General features: G+C 43.4%; 1 protein-coding gene across 2 annotated transcripts in view; it reads left to right on the forward strand.

The window, feature by feature from the left end:
• TNKS1BP1 (tankyrase 1 binding protein 1) overlaps nt 1-9348 on the forward strand; it is a 332768-nt gene extending 323420 nt beyond the window's left edge. The window contains exon 13 of one of the 2 annotated variants that reach the window (XR_013607004.1): nt 8652-8777. The gene's annotated coding sequence lies outside the window, so the exon portion shown is untranslated. Of the gene's footprint in view, nt 1-8651 lie in introns of both variants that reach the window. The other variant, XM_078674811.1, reaches the window with a different exon arrangement.
• The last annotated feature ends 9087 nt before the right edge of the window (nt 9349-18435 follow it).

An 18435-nucleotide genomic window follows, 5' to 3' on the forward strand; every position in this document is an offset into this window, starting at 1 on the left:
TGCAGCCGCATCAGGGTGTCACTCGCGTGGAAGTGTGGGGAGCTGAATATTCTAGCTAAAGCGTCCTTCAGATATACCAACTCTAGAGTTGGCAGGAAGCATCCCCATGGCATCCCCAGGCTACCATTTTTGTGGTAGGCCCTGCGTTATTATTTAGATTTGATTGTTATTTGCAAGGTAGAATTGAGTCATTTGTGGGTAGTTCACCACTCCTGTTCATTTCCACTGACATTTAAAACGGATGCATGGTCTCCCTTCTACAAATTACCAGGGATTAGGGCTGCTGACTTCTCCAGTTCTGGGAGGTGAGCAAGTCCTGGCAGAAGTGTACATTGGGGTGTCATTCCTTCCTGAGACTATGAGGTTTGAGATGTGGTGATATTTTTTTAGAAGAAAGAAGTTAAGTGTTTGAGTATGAGGCAAGCTCTAGGTTCTTAAAGATAGTCTCTGGGATTTTCATTGTTTCCACGTTAAACAGTTCAGGTTGTTGCTAGCTAGTCTGAGGTGGTTGTCGACAGAATGGCTTGATTCATCCAGCTTTCATAGTATCTTTCCCTCGTATATGTCTGCGTGTTCTATATTTTACAACATGTCGTGCACATTCGTAATATTTACCCACCCACAAGTAGTACCAGCACAACAACGAATAGTACTAACCAAATAACAAATATTAACTCATCAGTTGTTAAAACTAATCCAGCAGTAGTTTGTGTGAACTCAACTGCAATTCAACCTAGCTTGACCATGACTGATACTTTCCCTTCCATTATTAAGACTAACCAATCATTATTCTTACCTAACTTTAATTAACTGGAACCAATCCTGACTACTTCTATCCCAGCCACAACTAATATTACTAATTCACTGATAATACTGCATCACCTACCATGAACATTCAACCAATGATGTTGATGCTGTAAATCATTGCAGCTACTACGACCTCTTGTACCAATTAGTAATGTGGAGCATTTATTTGTGTAAAGAGCTGAAGGTCTACTCACATTTACATAAATGCCATTACCAGTCCAACCATGAGTAATCGTTTAATCAGCACTGACTACCTATGAGTGATGCCTGTCCAGCTATAAGTATACTAATCGAGCCATTAGTAATGAATACTAGTCTAGCTGTGAGTACTATTAGTTTAGGCATCATTTGCACCAAACCAACCATCAGTAATACCAATCCAGTCATAATTAATACTAGTCTAGTCATGACTAATATCAGTTCAGACATACTATATGCTAACGCAACCAAAAGCAAGATCTGTACAGCCCAATCAATAATCACCGAACTAAGAGTAGCCCCAGCGTGGCTAGAATCAGTTATAACCAAACCCAGGGTTGTATAAATTCAGCCTTAACCAGTACTAATCCAGCAATGAGCAATAGCACTCTAGCCATAATCAATACAAAGGAAACCTTGAGTAATACTAGTCTTGTCTACATCAGTGGTAACCCAACCATGGAATATTCCAGCTCAGCCAAATGAATTACTTACCTAATTGTGAGCAATATCAGAAATATCGCTCCATTTATAATTGATACTAACCCTACTGAGAGTAACCTAAGCCAGCCATAATCGGTATCTCATTTATTGTAGTCCAAACATGCATGATGCTTGCCAAGCAACAAGCAGTCCTCACCTAACCAAGGGTGAAACAAGTGAAGCCACTGGATAATACTCATCTACCACGAGTAATACTATTCCAGTTATACTACGTACTAATCCAGCCATAAGCACAATCGGCCCAGCCATAATCAGTTCCACCGTAGTAATAAGTAATGTCCATGCAGCTATAAGCAGTAACAAGCCAACCATGAATACATCTACAAGAGACATAACCCTTACTTGTCTAACCAGAAGTACTGCTAGTACAGCCATAAGTAATGCTAATTAACCATGATCCAGCTCTATTCACTACTAACCAAACATAAGTAATGCCATTGTAGACCTAATCAGTATAAACTCCAGTATGAGTACTTTCATCCAGCCGTAAACAATATTAGCTTAACCATGAGCAATAGCAGTCCACCCATTGGGTGTGCTAACTTATCCATGAATAATACCACTCCCAGACGTTACCACTGCTAACTTAACCATGCATAATATTAGTTCACCCGGTATTCGTGCTAATTTAACCATGAGTAATACCAGTCCACCCGTTATCAGTGCTAACGTAACCATTACTAATACCACTCCACCCGTTATCAGTGCTAACTTAACTATTAGTAATACCAGGCCGCCCAGTATCAGTTCTAACTAAATCATGAGTAATACCAGTCCATCCATTATCAGTGCTAACTTAAGAATGAGTAATAAGAGTCTACTCATTTATCAGTGCTAACTTAACCATGTACTGTAGATTTTGAAGCACACTCAATTTCATTCAATTACAATTGTGTTGTGTAACAAACAAAATTATTGATGAGCAAAAGAGATTTCTTTTTTGTTCTCTCAGTGTAGATTTATTTCTTCCAGATGACCTTCTTTTAGAAAACACGTGTTTCGTCATTAAGCAGGAAATATTCCAACGACTTCATCAGAGCTAAAAGTAATATAAATACCACCATTTGTTTGAGTATATCTTTTGGAAGACTTTTTTATATATCAAAGAACCATTTATTTTGAGGTACCCCTATATCTTTTTATTTATTGTAAGTTGTTAATTGAGTGACATTAAATGTACCTATGGCTATACATAGGGGTAATTTGATTTAGCTATTTGCACTATCCAGTGTAAGGATTAAAAAGAGGGGGGGGGGGGCTTGAGGGAAATAATCATTGCATAAGTCAAGGTTTATTCAACCTGCATCAACATGTTTCTTGCCTAACTGCTCTTATTGGTTTAGAGCCTTCATCAGAACCTATGCAAAAAGACAAGGACTACAACATGGACTTTTGACCTTTTACTTTGTAAATTTGGCGCTGCTTCCTTTATTATTTACCCTTGAAAAACCAGTTGACGTCAACCAGGCGTAGCGCCGAAGGGCTACCGACGTGGAAATCGTCCTGACTAGTGAGGCAGCGGTATCCAGCCCACAGCGGATGGTAAACTTCGCTCCGTCTCTCCCTTCGGCAACCACCGAGAGAGTACGGCCTGTGCCTCCTCCAGGCACTGAGGCAGAACTTGCGCAACCATATCCCAGACGGAGTGGGTGTAACGACCCAACAGACATACTGTGTTTACCGACCGCAGTCCCAAGCTGGAGGAAGAAAAAATGTTCTTCCCAAGATGGTCCTGCTTCTTGGATTCCCTATCAAGTGGAAAGTTAGGGAATGCGCCCTTGGAAGTGGAGGCTTGGACCACCAAGCTCTCAGGGGTGGGATGTCGGAAGAGACGTTCATCGACTTTTCGGGGCCCGGTCCCGCCTGGGCCCCGCGATGTCCCCACTCTTCTTCCAGGGGTCCCGGTCCCACCCGGGACCCCCGCGTGCCTTCTTGCTGGAGGGCAGCCTGGGGAGCCCACCCCAGGCAGCCCGGGGAGCCCAACCCCGGCTGCCCCCTACCGGCCCCCCGCGCGGCCAGCACCGTCGTGTGCTGCCATGGGAGCTGGTGAGGATCTTCTGGTGTGCCCGCTCCAGCGGGCACATGCGTCTCCATCCGCTGGTCCAGCAGGACATGGGGGGAGTGTGACGGCATTCCCCCGGCCTCCTCCCACTCTCGGGCACGGGGATGGGATCCCGGGCCCCCGAACAGCTTCGGAAGGGCGCGACGGCGCTCCCCCTCACTCTGCCACTTCGGGGCCCGGAGATGGGGTACCAGGCCCCTCCTCCTCTGGACGGGGTTGCGCGACTGCGCGCCCCATTACCATTTGCGTCGGGGCCACGGTGGGCTCTTGGCACCCCGTGGGGGTATTTTCACGGGGAGCGCGACGGCATTCCCTGGCTTCCCTCCTCGCGGGTTCCGCGACGGCGCTCCCCCGCCTCTGTCTTCGGTGGGGGCCAGGGTGGGCTCCTGGCCTCCCTGCAGGGCACCTCGCTCCCTGTCTTTACTTCTCCTTAGGGGCAGCCCCCGGGTCCTGACCCACCTTGGGGTCATCTCTGAGACCGGCAGCGGAGCCCCACGTGCTTCGTCGTCGGTCTTCTTCGGGGGTCAAAGGTCGTCTACCTTCCGGGGGCCATATCTTAACCCCTGGAGGTCCGATCTGCCCCATTTCCACATCTTCTTGCTCCTGGTGGCGTCCCCCAGCCACTGCGAGCACTCTACTTCGCCCTCCGGGTCTCCAAGAGGGTGCATTCTGCAGGGAGCAGTCTTCACTGGCTCCCTGCGCCAGCCTTTTACCTGGCTCTCCTCCTGGGCCTCCCTTCTCCCTGCGCAGAGGCCCCTGCTTCTAAGCACCGGCCCAGGGCTCTTCTGGCACTGTTAGGACACTGGGGGGCAGTGAGGGTGGTACCTCCTTCCAACTGCCCATTGCCAGGCTCCAGCACCTTCCGCCACAGCAGACCACACCCCAGAGAGAGCTTCTCTTCCTGGTCAAGTTCTTATTAAGAATTTGGTGAGGGGGCTGGCAGGAAGTCTCTGTTGGCCCTATCATACAGTGAGACATCACTTCCCTGCCCCCTCCTTCTTGTCCAGCCTCTGGGTTTATTCAAAATGGCGGCGGCCATTGTCTCTGGCCACATGGTCCCCTTCCCCCAGTGCTGCATTCACCTTGGTTCAGCTTGGTGCCTGGCACCCAGCGACAGCTCCTGATGGATTGGCCTGTAGCTCCACCTATCTTCCTCTTCCTCGGAGGGAAGATCTTCGCTCTGGGAAGAAAGGTCATTAATCTAACCTGCCAGGGCCAGACCCCAGCCAGGGACTCAGAGAAATATGACATTTCTGGATGACCCAAAAGCAGTACAACTATGACTTAGTGTCAGAACCACCTTCTAACAACAGGCACCAAAAGTGTCTCTAATTTCAGGTTCTTTCTTGCACGCCTGACACTGATAGCCCCCAGATGAGTTGAATCTTCATGTCTTGTGGTCCAGAGAGAAAAGGTCTCCGTGCCCGATTCACAAAACGAACTTAAGACAAAATCCTAAACTTACTACCATTTTGGTATTCACAGAAGGCACTTACTCATTTCGGGTCATACTGGGGTTCTGGCGATCATGCTCTATGCCTAGTTTTATATCAACTATTTATATAGGATCTACCCTGCCTATGGCAGTGCAATGTTAAGAATACTTTTGATAGCTCCCATCCACTAATCTTTTCGACACATGGGAATCTAACCAGGCTGGTAGAGGATGGAGGCTGAGGATGCAAGAGAGATGAAAACTTACCCGAGTAACTTCTGTAATCTCCGTCACTGATGTCCTACACGCAGCTCGTCGTCCACCCCCTTGATGGCAAACACGCTCCAGTTCCACCTTTGATGCCACTTTACTATACAGAAAATGATGTCCCAAACATACGAAGGTCAAGGACGTGTAGGGCTGAGAGTAACATTTTCTTTTCAAAGCACTGTAACTAATTTGATATTTTTAATCGCGGGCAGTTTCCACCTGCAACTTGGGCACAGACACAGAACATGGTCAGAGAGAGGATTATAGATATACCAGAAAGGGAAACCGAAGCAGGTGCAGGATAGAGAGTGATTCTGACGTGGAAGACTGGAAAGGGAAACTATGTGGAGACATGGGAAGAAGAGGGAAATGAGTGTAGTGGATGCTGTGGTGTTGGGAATAGCAGGGGAATGTATGGTATATCATTTCTTCCTTCATGTTCTTCCTGATCTGTTCTTACGAGCCTTACAGAGCTTATTGGCTGTGTTGATATCAGACTCGAGTATGGTGGCTTGCCATCATTGACTGCCGTGTAGGCAATGCAGAAGGTCCTGAAGTTGCTGTCGCCTGACAATGGGCACGAGTGCAGATCACTTTTGTGTTGACGGGATCTTGTCCAACTCTTGCTGCCCGTTGATGAGGCGTGCCCCATTGAGGCCGACTTATGGGCCTCTGTGATGCTAGTCAGTTGTGTGTTGCCACTATAAATGCAAGATGGGCTAGTGTGGCTCTTCAGACGTGGTCATCTAAAAAAGAATGGTTTCACTTTGCCGTACAGGGGCAATTGATGCCAAGATTGCTGCCAGATATGCGCCAAATAAATGAGGTTGGTGTCAATGGTGTGAAATAAATTTGATCTCATTGTGCACATCTTTTACCTGGAGGGGTTTGCTGGTTTTGGCAATGAGAGCAAACTCTCTCTTGATGGACAGCTAGGCTTCGATGTCAATGAGGCAGGTCTTCAGCCAGGCGCTGGTGTGGCTTATGGTGACTTTCAGTTAAAGCTGGTTGTTGGCCAAGTATTTGTGGATGCGGGCACCCTATTTAGCCAATTTATTCTCAGGGGCCCATTTACAAATTGACGAGACTGGTTATAGAATGGAATGTTGCGGATAAGTGGCGTGGATGAGTTGCGATCCTGAGGAGCTCACTGGGGCGCGATTCTTTAGACATGCCTCAAACCCCTGTTGGAGGATACAGACAGGGCCCATTCATAGAGCCAAGGCTTCTACAGTGTAAACGACTACTACGACAGAAAGCAGGGGTTACTATTATCTGTAGGGAGAAAGGAATAATCCTCCATTTGGATAGCTTCAGTATCTTGAATTAGGAGTCCAGAAGAGCATTGGACCCGATATTCCTCTGCAACTGGTTTACTTTTTTTGTTGATCTTTCCACGGAAGGCCAGATGCCTTCACAGAAGATCTGTCTTCTGTGAAGGCATCTGGCAGAAGATGAAGCGTTGAAGATAATCAGGCAGTGGATTGTGAGGGTAGTCAGTCCTGTGGGTGAGGGGCAGTCAGGGTAAAGGTATTAAGGGAATTGTGAGTCCCTGGCAGAGCAGAAAGCTAACCGTTCTTAAAATAGAGACAACGTTGTGCACAGTTGATTAAAACAGATAATGAGCGTCATCATTGCAGCTACATACATTGAACACTTTTCAGCAGAACAGACTTGAAGCACAGAATAAACGTCATCAGTGTAGGCACGTATTATTGTACGCTCTTCTTCCTCGCGACAAAACCCTGCTCCGAGTTGGGAAGAACACTACTGGTCCACTCACTCTTCGACCGTATCTTTTCCTTTGTCTACGTACAGCTCTCTGCTGCCTTTCGGCTAGGTTTCTGCCAACGCTGCCATTGTTTTATGTATTTTGCCTACTTGGTATTTAAGGACGTAAACATTGGGTAACGCCAAAGAAAGAAGGTTTTCGTGGAAGGAAAAACCAACAAATCACTCTTTTATTGTTGAGGAAGTTACATGCAGATTATAAACTAAATACAGATACACAATTGAAGAAACATCACCAAAAGAGACATCTGTCACTCTACATAATTCAGGCTGACACTGCAGTAGACACACAATCAAAACATGCACCCATGTTTGTACACATTTCATCACAGCAGCAGGCACATTACAGAGAACATGAAGGGAGATGAACTGTGCAAAATCTCAAAACAGACATTCGTCATTACACAGATTTGATAAAACCAAAGAAACATTATTAACTACATAATTAAGCACATTTGCTAAAACATAGCACAAATGTAACAAGTTACATCAAAAACTTGACATACCATTGTACACTCCAAAACATGACACATAGTACAAACTGTATCTAGACAGGCACAGTACTGCTTGCCCTCGAACAAAATGTATGTTTCTGTACATAGTATATTAAAACAGATGCACAGCATTGTAAAAACAGAAGCAAAGGTACATTCTTCAGATGTGTATAGCTATGTAGCATGGGCCGTGTCAGATGTTTATGCTGTGTATCACACCATTTGCCACGTGTATGTGGCTGTAAATCCTACTTTTGGTCATACATGACTGTTTGTCCTGCTATAGGTCACACATATGTGGCTGTGTATCTTGCTCTGGGTCTGACATTTGTCTATCTATTGTTGGTCTTCTGGCTGTGTGAGTCTACGTGGTCTAAGACCGTCTTCCAGTGGTGGTCCGCATAGTAGGCGTGCAGACATGATGTGCTCATAGAATAATTTGATTAGAGGTGTTACTCCTCTGGTGCAATAGGGACTTCCTCAGAGTGTACCACTCGGAGTAAGGAGTGTACATTCCGATTGTTTTGTTCTCAGTAGGGGTACTTTTTTGTATGCTTTATATATATTGTATATATGTATTGTATCATATATATGAATGTGATTTAAATGTGACTTTCAGTGATTGTCTATGTCCTGTACATATGAGGTGTATATATGTAATTTTGTTTTGATTTGATTTATTTGTGCTCTGCCCCGTCATATGACACGTGTATGAGTTTGAATTTTGGATACACGGTATTTTGCAAATAACAATTGGTACCATCAGGGTAATTAACTGTACCTTGAATGAGAATAAATGTTGGATTGGTCCCTCTGTACCTTCTTTTTCTTGACACACATCTTTGATGTTTTCTGCTCAGGTAGAGGAGGGTGATTTGGGCAAAGCCCCTTATTTGTTTGAACCTGACATGATGTGCTCAGGCAGCTCATTTTTAGTTTACTTAAATGAATGTGTCATTAGATGAAGGTGCAGTAGAAGTTCCCTGCCAGGCATGTGGACTAAATTAGACTTTTAATGGGTACATTTAAATGACTGCTAACACATTTCCTGAATCTCTTTTGTTCCATCTCCCTCTTCTCCACACTTTAGGAACCTCCTTCCAGCAGCAAAATGTCAGAGCAGTCTCCAAGGATGGACATGCCTCGGTGCGCTGCGGATTCTGGGTGCCTTCATTCTGACCAGTCGGACATTTCACATGGGACGAGACCTCTCGGCTCCTGAAAGCCCTGGTGTTCATGGACTACGACAGCCTCATTTATTGCCTGAGTCTCAGGCTGAGGCCCAGTACTTCTCAGAAAGGGCCTCATGATTTTTTTTTTTATATATGAGCTAATCAAGGTAAGGGTGTGAGGGACCCATCAGGCACTCCCCAGAAAAACACCAGCAATGGGATCTCTGACAGGAGCTTTCCTAAATTAATTAATCGATTCCTGTGCCTCCTAAGAGAGTCTTAAAGCACAGACCGAGCTCTTAACATGCACCTTCAAATGTATTTGCACTCTATGCCTTCTCCCTATTCCTCCCTGTGGTCCTCACTCTTCAGAAGACACCCTTGCCCCTTCAGCACAAACACAGCTGTCCTCTAGCTTGCACAAGAATGATCTAACCTGCCTATTTTTGTATACAAATGTATTTTTGTTAAAGATCTATTTTGATGTTTATTGGACCTGAAAATTGCTTTTTTGCTTCGTCGGGCGAGAGGGGGAAGTGGTTCGGTGAATTTGTCTGTTCGATATGTGGAATTAAAATAATAATAATAATTTGGAATAAAGCTTTTTGAGCAGCTTCTTGCCTCGTGTGTGTGTGTTTGATTGCGATACTCTGTAATGAATTGTGGATGGACACCTTCCCTTTTATATGCATTCTGTCATTAAAGGAACTTGAAACCTCTGCGAGAAAGTGAATAGACATCGCTGAAGAAATCAGGGGACTCCTTTACATTAAAAAATGAGTCTCTTAAACTACATCTCATATCAATGGTTTCTCATTAATTACAGGTGGGAGTTAATGTTAACTTAGTACAGCGGGTTTTGTACACTTGGTGAAGTTAGCTAGCAAGTATAATATTCAAGGATGACCAGCTATCCCCCTTCACCAGGGATGTCCTCTCTGCTTTGGCCATACATCCTTAAGCTTCCTCCTCAAAAGCTTAACTAAAAGAAAAGATATGTTGCACAAAGAAAGCCTAATAATTGCACAAAGATTTCAGACATACCGGAAAGTACCCATGATTGCATGACATCCTTTCAAAGTTAACTTTGAAATGTTGTAGTATTTATGGTGAAGTCACTATTAATATATAAGTCAAACTTAAGTCCTTTTCATTATTAGTTTTTTTTAGCCAATTTCTTTTCTTGTTTTGTTTTACAAAGTAGCTTAAATATAAGTATGTGCTTTACTTTAAAGTTGACATTTTTGATTGTATTATTGTTACCTGTCAATCGTTTACACTAATACTCGACCTACCTTTGGTATGATTAGCTTTATATTTCTTATATGCCCCCCATCCTTATGTTATCTAGTTTAATATACTACATGACGTATGTGGATGTAATCATTGGGTTATAATTGGAAATAAAACCAAACTTCAAGTAGAAGTTGCCAAAAGAACATGCAGTACTATATATTTTTACATGCTAAAGAGATGAGGTACTGAAATGTATTGCATTGTAAAATGTGAATGCAGTGTACATCATAAAATGTCACATTTTTTTGTAACACATTGCTTCAAGTTAAATGAATGTATTTGTACATTTCGTACTTATTCTTTAATAAAGAAGTCCTGAAATGTTTCCTTTTGCATTTTTAATCCCCTGGCTACAATATGTGTATTGGAGAGTACATCTTTTTCCTTTTTTCCTTTTAATGCTCATAGTTTATTTGAAATATGATTTTCTTTGCGCTTATATTTTTAGTTATATTTTTATAGATGTAGTTCCATGTTGTATATTTTTCAAGACTCCAAGAAAACTTATTGTTCAGTTAATAAAAACCCATACAATTATAAAAGCTTGGTTACATATCATAAGTTAATGATTTGTTATACAATCAAAAACACTCTCGCAGATTCCTCTCTTCTGTCTTCGCCTTTTCTAGTACTGACCTGTGATATCTGCCTTTCTTGGTTTTCATGTATCCCAACTTCTACTTTACACCTGTAATAATTAAATGGGTGTACTTTTTCAGTTAGCAATGATTAAAGGACAGAAAATTAACATAAAGGTGCTATGTGCTTGCATAAACCATTAAAGCTAATGGATGAAATGCCAAATGTATGCGTAACCAATTTAAGCTCACTGAAAACGAGCATTAGGGTGCCATGTGTTGTATGCAACCGTTAAAGCTCCTTGTTGAAGTGAAAAATGCTTGACTAGACCATTTGAGCTCACAGGAACAATCTTAGATCAGCTGTGGTTTTAAATTGATATTTTGTTACTCTTCTTACTTGTGTGTAGTGGAGAGTAAGTGTATTTCTTCAATCTGTTTGGTCACTCTAACATGTTGAGGTGTAAGTTTGCAGGCACTCTATAAACATGAACGTTGCAGGAAGCACTTATGTAGGGTTGGACTGGGCTTAGCCCACGCCTTGGTGGTCATGAGTGACTCATCCGCCAAAGCGAAAATCCTCTCACTGCAAATATGGTGCTTAGGTTTTCACACTACCACTTTGCACCATTTTTAATGTGCGCGAACAGCAATCGTACAAGACACACAACGGACACTCAACACTCAGCCGAGGTCAAAGTAGGTAATGCCCATGTCTTGGCAGAGCTTCTTCGGATGTACCTGAAGACACACAGCACCTCCCACTTATTGTCAATTTTAGCGTCTCGCAGAGCGTAACTCTTGCTCAGTTTAAAAAGGAGGCAGGCAATGCTGGAGCTTCATCGGGTGTTTAGTCTTCTTTCAGTTGGAGACCAAAGTACCACCAACCCACAGCAGGACACACATCGTCCAACGAATCACCCCACCACTCCAGATGACATCACTAGATTCCACAAGCATAGGCATCATAAACCACAAAGGCAAACCACACCAGTAGCTCAGTAGATGTTACAGACTACAGATGCTCATTACATATTACAGACTATGCAGCAGCATTTAATTCACCTGTAAAAATGCCCACTGGTGCAGAAGAAGACTGTCCATCATTTGTGTAGTTTCACATACACAGGCTGCAACAGAAGTGGAAGCCTAGGACAATCCTACAACTCCACAACCAGGTGGAGTCAGTTCATCACAAATCCTAGCTCTTCCAAACTGCCTGTCTCTAGTTCTTTCTTTGCTCCTTGAAACCCAGCACCAGGACGCCCTTCAGGGTAGCAGTGCGCTTCATAAGTATTACACATTTATTTAATTCATTCATTCACGTGGAAGGGCGAATCTGTCAGCAATGGGGTGATATTTTTAAAGCAGCGTGCTTCATAAATATTATAAATTCATTAATTCATGTAGAAGTGTTCATCTGTTGACAATGCGGTGATATCCTTATATCAGTGCACTTTATAAATTCTATACATTCTATCATTCATACGGTATAGGTAATCTGTCAATGTGACCATATTGTTAAGCATAGTAAATTTCACTGTTGGTACAATCCAGGCGCAACCGCAAAGATAATGCATCCCCAAACATCCCCCTATGACCGCATTGTGCACAAACTACATGTGCAGCTAACTTGAGATCGCAGGAATCCTACCATACTGAGGATAGTGAGGCAGTTGTGTTCTCTCAACAGCAGCCTGTCCTGAGAACCAGAGTGTTGATCATGTGGACTTGGGTGAATCTCTTTGTGATACACCGTGAGTACCACAGTTCTCTGCGGATGTTCGTTCCGCTGGGTGCAAAACACATTCGCACTCTTGTTCTCTTCATGGTGAGTACTATGGCAGGTACATATACCATGGAGGGCAAAGCAGTGCGGAATGGTGATGCGTAAACATTGTGCTTAATGTCCATAAACAGTAGTAAGATGGTGTTCTCTATAATGTTTTTCAGTCTTCAATTGTGTCATATACTATTAACTTCTTTCTACATTATCCATTTTCAAAGATCCTCTCTTTGGGTCGCCAAATGGTTTAAAAGTATGTGAAACATTGTTTTCTATAATTATTTTTTCTTATGTGTCAACTGTCCGCAAACGTCACTGAGATGTTAGAGAAAATTTTACACATTTAAATTAATTTTTATAAAGATGTAAATGAAAGACTAGCTCCGAGAAGTCTGTTTGGGTTTGGTGGAGAGAACTAAGTGGAGGTAACTAGGTAATATGTCTCATGGCACTTTGCAATCATGCAGCGAGACAAAATTACCAACATCTGTAAAATGGGCAGCGTCTCTGAGAAACAGATGTGATTTGTTATTCTTATCCTGCTGTGGTAAATACTGCTAAATTATTAGTCTTCAACATGTGCCACAATGATTCACCTAATGGTGTGACAGGCACCTTTCATCTTTTGGGATGGAGTTATTAGTGAAGAAACACTTTTAGCTTTGAACAATGCGTGAAAAAAGTTGTAAAATACAGATCATGTACAGAGGCAAGATTGTCCTTTGGTACAACACAACGGAGTGAACATGGAACATGTTTGAGGTCTTTACGCGATGCTTGTGCATATGCCGTAATATAGTAAACTATGCCGTTCATGTAATTCTATCAAATCTAAACCACTTTACTTTAACTCTTGCACAAATCCAAACCCATTGCCATGTTATGCCGTATACTTCTCTCCCAATAGACCCAGGAACCGGTGAACAACACTTACAACGTAACTTTTACATCGTAGAGACTTTACAACGCAACCATTACAACGCAAACTATTATAACGCATTGCTCTGGGGGGCGCTCTAGGATAGGGAATAGGTTAATTTACTATCCAATAACCTTCCCTAGTGTCCACGGGGACTGGAGTTGGAATAGTAAATTAAACTATTCACTATCCAGCGCCCAAAAGCACTATGCGTTGTAATGGACTGCGTTGTAATACTTGCGTTGTAAAGGCATGCGATGTAAATGCATGCGTTGTAGTGTCATACATCCCCAGGAACCTACTAGTATCTAGACTTGAGGAGACCTGGGATAAGCTATTGTCACATCTCCAACAAAAACTGGAAATTAATTAAAAGACATATTCACTAAAGATGTTAAACAAAAATTTGAACCACTAATTGGGTAAAAAATATCACTGCCTAAACATCAAATCACTGAACATGTAATTTATTTTGCAAATGCACTTTGTTATATTGTTACTTTCTATCATATGTTGTCACTTCGTTCAAATGTTCGCAAATAGTAACAGAAATGTGTCATCTATTATTTTAAAATGCAGGCAGGTTGATTCTACTGGTCATGAACATTAAAAACAGTTTAAAAGTTAAACATAAACTGCTACTTTTTAATGTATGTTGTACATTATATTAATGTTAGTAATCTGCTTCAACTGGCCCAGAAATACACATTCTGATAATATCATTTAAATGTGGACATGTTTTTGTAGGTTAAAGAAATCAAGTCATGCAAATCACATTTATATCATGCTCGACGGTAAACAAATTGTGGACATTATTCTACAGATTTCTGAAGGCCAACTTTGTTATGTGGTCAGCGACAGTGTCCTAACCAACAAGGACAGACTGCAGTGGAATCCAGAAAAAGGTTATCTGCTATAACAAATCAAAGAATAAAACTTGTTCATAAATGTTTTACTAAGATATACATTTGTTGGCATGGGCAGTAGTACCTCTTGTTCGATTTAAAACCGCTAATTGGGATTTTGCCAAACACAGAAAGGACTGAAACACTGCCATCCTACAAGTGCCCACTCTTTTCACCCCCAGGTCCCATGTCCCCTCATTCAGTGTAGATCTAAACTTCAGATGAAGAGCACTTCAAGTGCTTCCCTCACTCATCCCGCCCCACCCCTTCCCATCCATACAGTCTGCAGGTGCTGCCTAAGTGCTGGCGTACTTGGTATTTCACAGCAGAGATATCTCTTCCACAGTATTGTTGGCAATATACATTATAGGCTAACAAAATTGCTAAAGTAACATGAGTCCACAATGGTCCATTGGGATCTGATATGTTTGTCTTCCTCAAGAGTATGTCTTGTTCTTTAAAAAGGGACACACTCTAAATGGCCAAATACAAAAGTGCTTACCATTCATGTTTTTTTTCAATGTTTATTCTGAATGTGTGTGGTACTTTGTGTCTTTGAGGGAGCGAGAGAAAGTTAAATTTGCATGTTGTGCTGGTGGGGATCTACCTGCCTATGTTATATCTTTTAAAGTGCCTGCGAACTAGAAGTTCCCTTTACCCTGAGGGAGCTGGGTTTTCTATATCTCAATCTTCAGATTACATAATTCCCCGCCACTGGTCATATAGACTGTTGCTCGTCGACAAGGTGCAATCATCTACATAGCCATAAGTAATTTAAAACCTTCAGTTCAGTCACCAAAGAGAATTAGTGTCAGATAAAGGGTTTTCTTTTCAAATCTTTTAGTCTTTCTTTTCATCTGTTTATTTATTAGGTATTAATTTTTAGATTTCACCATTAAAAGTTTATATCATCCATCATTCTATATTTGATTATTAAACAGTTGATGAACAAAATATTCATTATAATTACAGATAATATAGTAATAATACTGCAAGCATGTTCCATAAAGGAACATTCCCTATTCTAAATTAAGTTAGAATACTGGGATAAAAAGGTGTCAGTTCAGATACTGGGAGAAATTACTGAGAGAATCAATCAATATGCAAGAATAAATCCTTTGCAAAATAAGCTAGAAAGTATTTCCAGCTCAAGTTATCAGCACACAGTTTAGAAAAATCTAATAAAGGCGGCCTCTCATGAGTCAGAGAGTCGGTGAAGGAATCCTAGAATCTAGCAATCTAACCTAGGAATATGCATTAAGATAAACACACATGATCTATGTTACATCATTATTTTCTTTATTCATCTTCGTCCTCCAATAAAATTTCAGTAAACTCTAGGGAATAAATACACTCCCCATTTTCTCGTAGGTGCACAATAGTGTTTTGGACATTGAACCTTGAAAAGTTATATTGTTGATGGTTTGCAGTCCGGACAGTACTTCCCATGAATTATTCTTCCGGTCACCTCCTCTTCTCTCAGTGAGAACTCGCTATCAGTTGTAGAATACATAACAAATGTCTATTCACAAGCTAACAAAAAGCTTCTGGAAAAGTACTGCATTTGAAGCAAAGAGAAAAACATTGTGCGCAGACAATTAGTCAGTCTGAAAAAGAAGCCTTTCAGTGTTAATGCATTCTTTTTCAGTTAACATGGCATCAACAGTAGGTCTAACTTAAATCTGTACTTTTATTCCATTGCATGCCTGTAACATTAAAGCATGATTACCTACTACAAATGTTGCATTTAGCATATGTGTTACTTAAATGAACAAGTTACTTACCTTCGGTAACGATATATCTGTAAGAAACTTAAGTTAGTTATAAATTCCTTACCTTAGAATTACCCCCTGGTGTCAGACTGGATCCAGAAAGTTTCTCGCCAGCAGTACCACTGTGCGTCGGAAGGTCGAGTCCACGTTCATAGTTGGCATCGTGATCGACGGGATGATGTCGCGGTACCTACATAGACGCCGCCCTTGCGCGCTGACCTCCGTTCTGAACACGACTTTCCACGCCAGAAGCGCAGAGCCTTGCAAGACACTGACCACTGGTGCACAAAACTAGGGCCCTGAAAGGAAGTCCTTAACCGTAGAAGTCAGTTCACAGAACAGCGAGGATGGGTGAATTGGTAAGGAATCTATAACCTATGTTTCTTACAGATATATCGTTACCAAAGGTAAGTAACTTGTTCATCTGAAAAAACAGGTAGTTATAGGTTCCTTACCTTAGAATAGATACCTCAGCAATACCAACCCCGGAGGTGGGTCTGCGAACTAAGTTCACACCAGAAAGTCCTGGAGAACAGAACGGCCAAAGAACCCACCTCTCCCGACTTGGCTATCCAGGCAGTAGTGTTTGGTGAACGTGTGCAGCGATGCCCACGTAGCTGCCTGACAGAAGTCATTAAGGGGGACTCCCCGTCCCAAAGCAGTGGTAGCTGCCGTCGCCCTGGTGGAATGGGCGCGCAGTCCCACTGGAGGCTTCTTCTTTACCAAAGAATAGCAAGCTTTGATGCACAGAACGACCCACCTGGAGATGGTCCGTTTGTGCACTGCCCGACCTTTCTTGGCTCTCACGTACCCAACAAAGAGCTGGTCGGAATTGTTTGGTGTGATCCAGGTAGAAGAAAAGCGCATGTTTTGGATCCAGACGGTGGAGCCTCTCTTCCTCTTTTGAAGGATGCAGAGGCGGAAAGAAGGTGGTCAAAGTGATGGTTTGGCCAATGTGGAAAGAAGTAACCACCTCGGGAAGAAAGGAAGGTCTAGTTCTGAGGAAGACCTAGTCCGGATGAGCAGCCAGAGAAAGGCAGTTTTCAAAGATAGAAGCCTAAGAGGACAGTTATGTAGCAGCTCAAAGGGAGCACACATAAGATATGTAAGAACCAAGTTCAAGTCCCACTGGGGCGTTACGAAAGGAACCGGAGGAAAAAGATGGATAATGCCCTTAAGGGAACCATTTACAACAGGGAACTTGAAAAGAGAAGGCTGACCAGGAAGCCTAAGGAATGCTGAAATGGCTGAGAGGTAGCCCTTTAGAGTGCCCAGAGCAGAGCCCTGCTGGGCCAAAAAAAGGAGGAACAAGAGAACCTCACAAAGAGAGGCGGAAAGGGGATCCACAGCCTTTGCTGTGCACCATGCCATACATTTGTTCCATCTGCAGGCTGTGAGAAAGTGCCATCTTTCTTGCACTGGTATGCCCCACTTTTTGCTGAACTGCTGATGTGCTTTGACTGAGTGTGCCCTGGGTTCCTACCAACCAGGCACCCAGGGCCTGTGTTACTTCCCTAAAAGCGGTGTTGAAACTAAAACCCAATTGGCATCTCTGGCCACCTGTCAGCCCCTAGTAAATGGTACCCTAGGTACCCAGGGCATGGTGACCAGAGAAGACCCCTGAGGACTGCAGCACTTATTGTGCCACCCTCAGGGGCCCTGTACCCCGACACCCACACACTGCCTTTGCAGGCTGAGTGTCTGTACAGAACTAAACAGAGAGTCGACATGGCACACATCCCTGTGTGCCATGCCCACAGAACCCACTGCCCTGCATACTTCCGTCACCCCTGTAGCTGGGTGCCCTATGCCAGAGGTGTGGGCACATGTGCATGAGCCCTGTGCCCCTACAGTGCCCAGGGCCAATCCTGGGCATTGTAAGTGCAGTGATGCTATTAAGATTATATGGCGCTGGGAGGTTTTCATTACGAACTCCACAGCACCATAATGGCTACACTGAAGACTGACAAGTTTGGTACCAAACTTCTCAGCACATTAAACCTGCACTGATGCCAGTGTGGGATTTAATGTAAAATGCACCAGAGAGCATCTTAGAGATGCCCCCTGAAAACCTAACCTACAATACACGTCTGGGCTGAGTGGCTGCAGAGGCTGCCACACAGCAGACATGTTGCTGGACCCCTGGGTGGAGCGCCCCCGCTCTCCTGGGCCTGCAACAATGCACATCCTGGGATAGGTGCTAGGTCTCCTCCCCCAGGATGGGCAGGGGGAAGCTTCAAAGGCATGCCACCTCTGTGAGCTTCTCCAGACCATTTGCTGTACCCAGCAACTGGCCCCCACCAGTCCTGACCCCCACTCTGGCGGGAAGACTGGTGGGAAAAACTCCATCAGGAAGGGGGTGTGCCAGCCTGTGCCAACCCCACCCCTCAGGTGGGGGAGACGAGGTGAAGCACGACCCCGGGCTCCGGCCATCTTGAAGATGGGG

The sequence above is a fragment of the Lissotriton helveticus genome, chromosome 1_1 (genome assembly GCF_964261635.1).
Source record: "Lissotriton helveticus chromosome 1_1, aLisHel1.1, whole genome shotgun sequence".
Classification (NCBI taxonomy): Eukaryota; Metazoa; Chordata; class Amphibia; order Caudata; family Salamandridae; genus Lissotriton; species Lissotriton helveticus.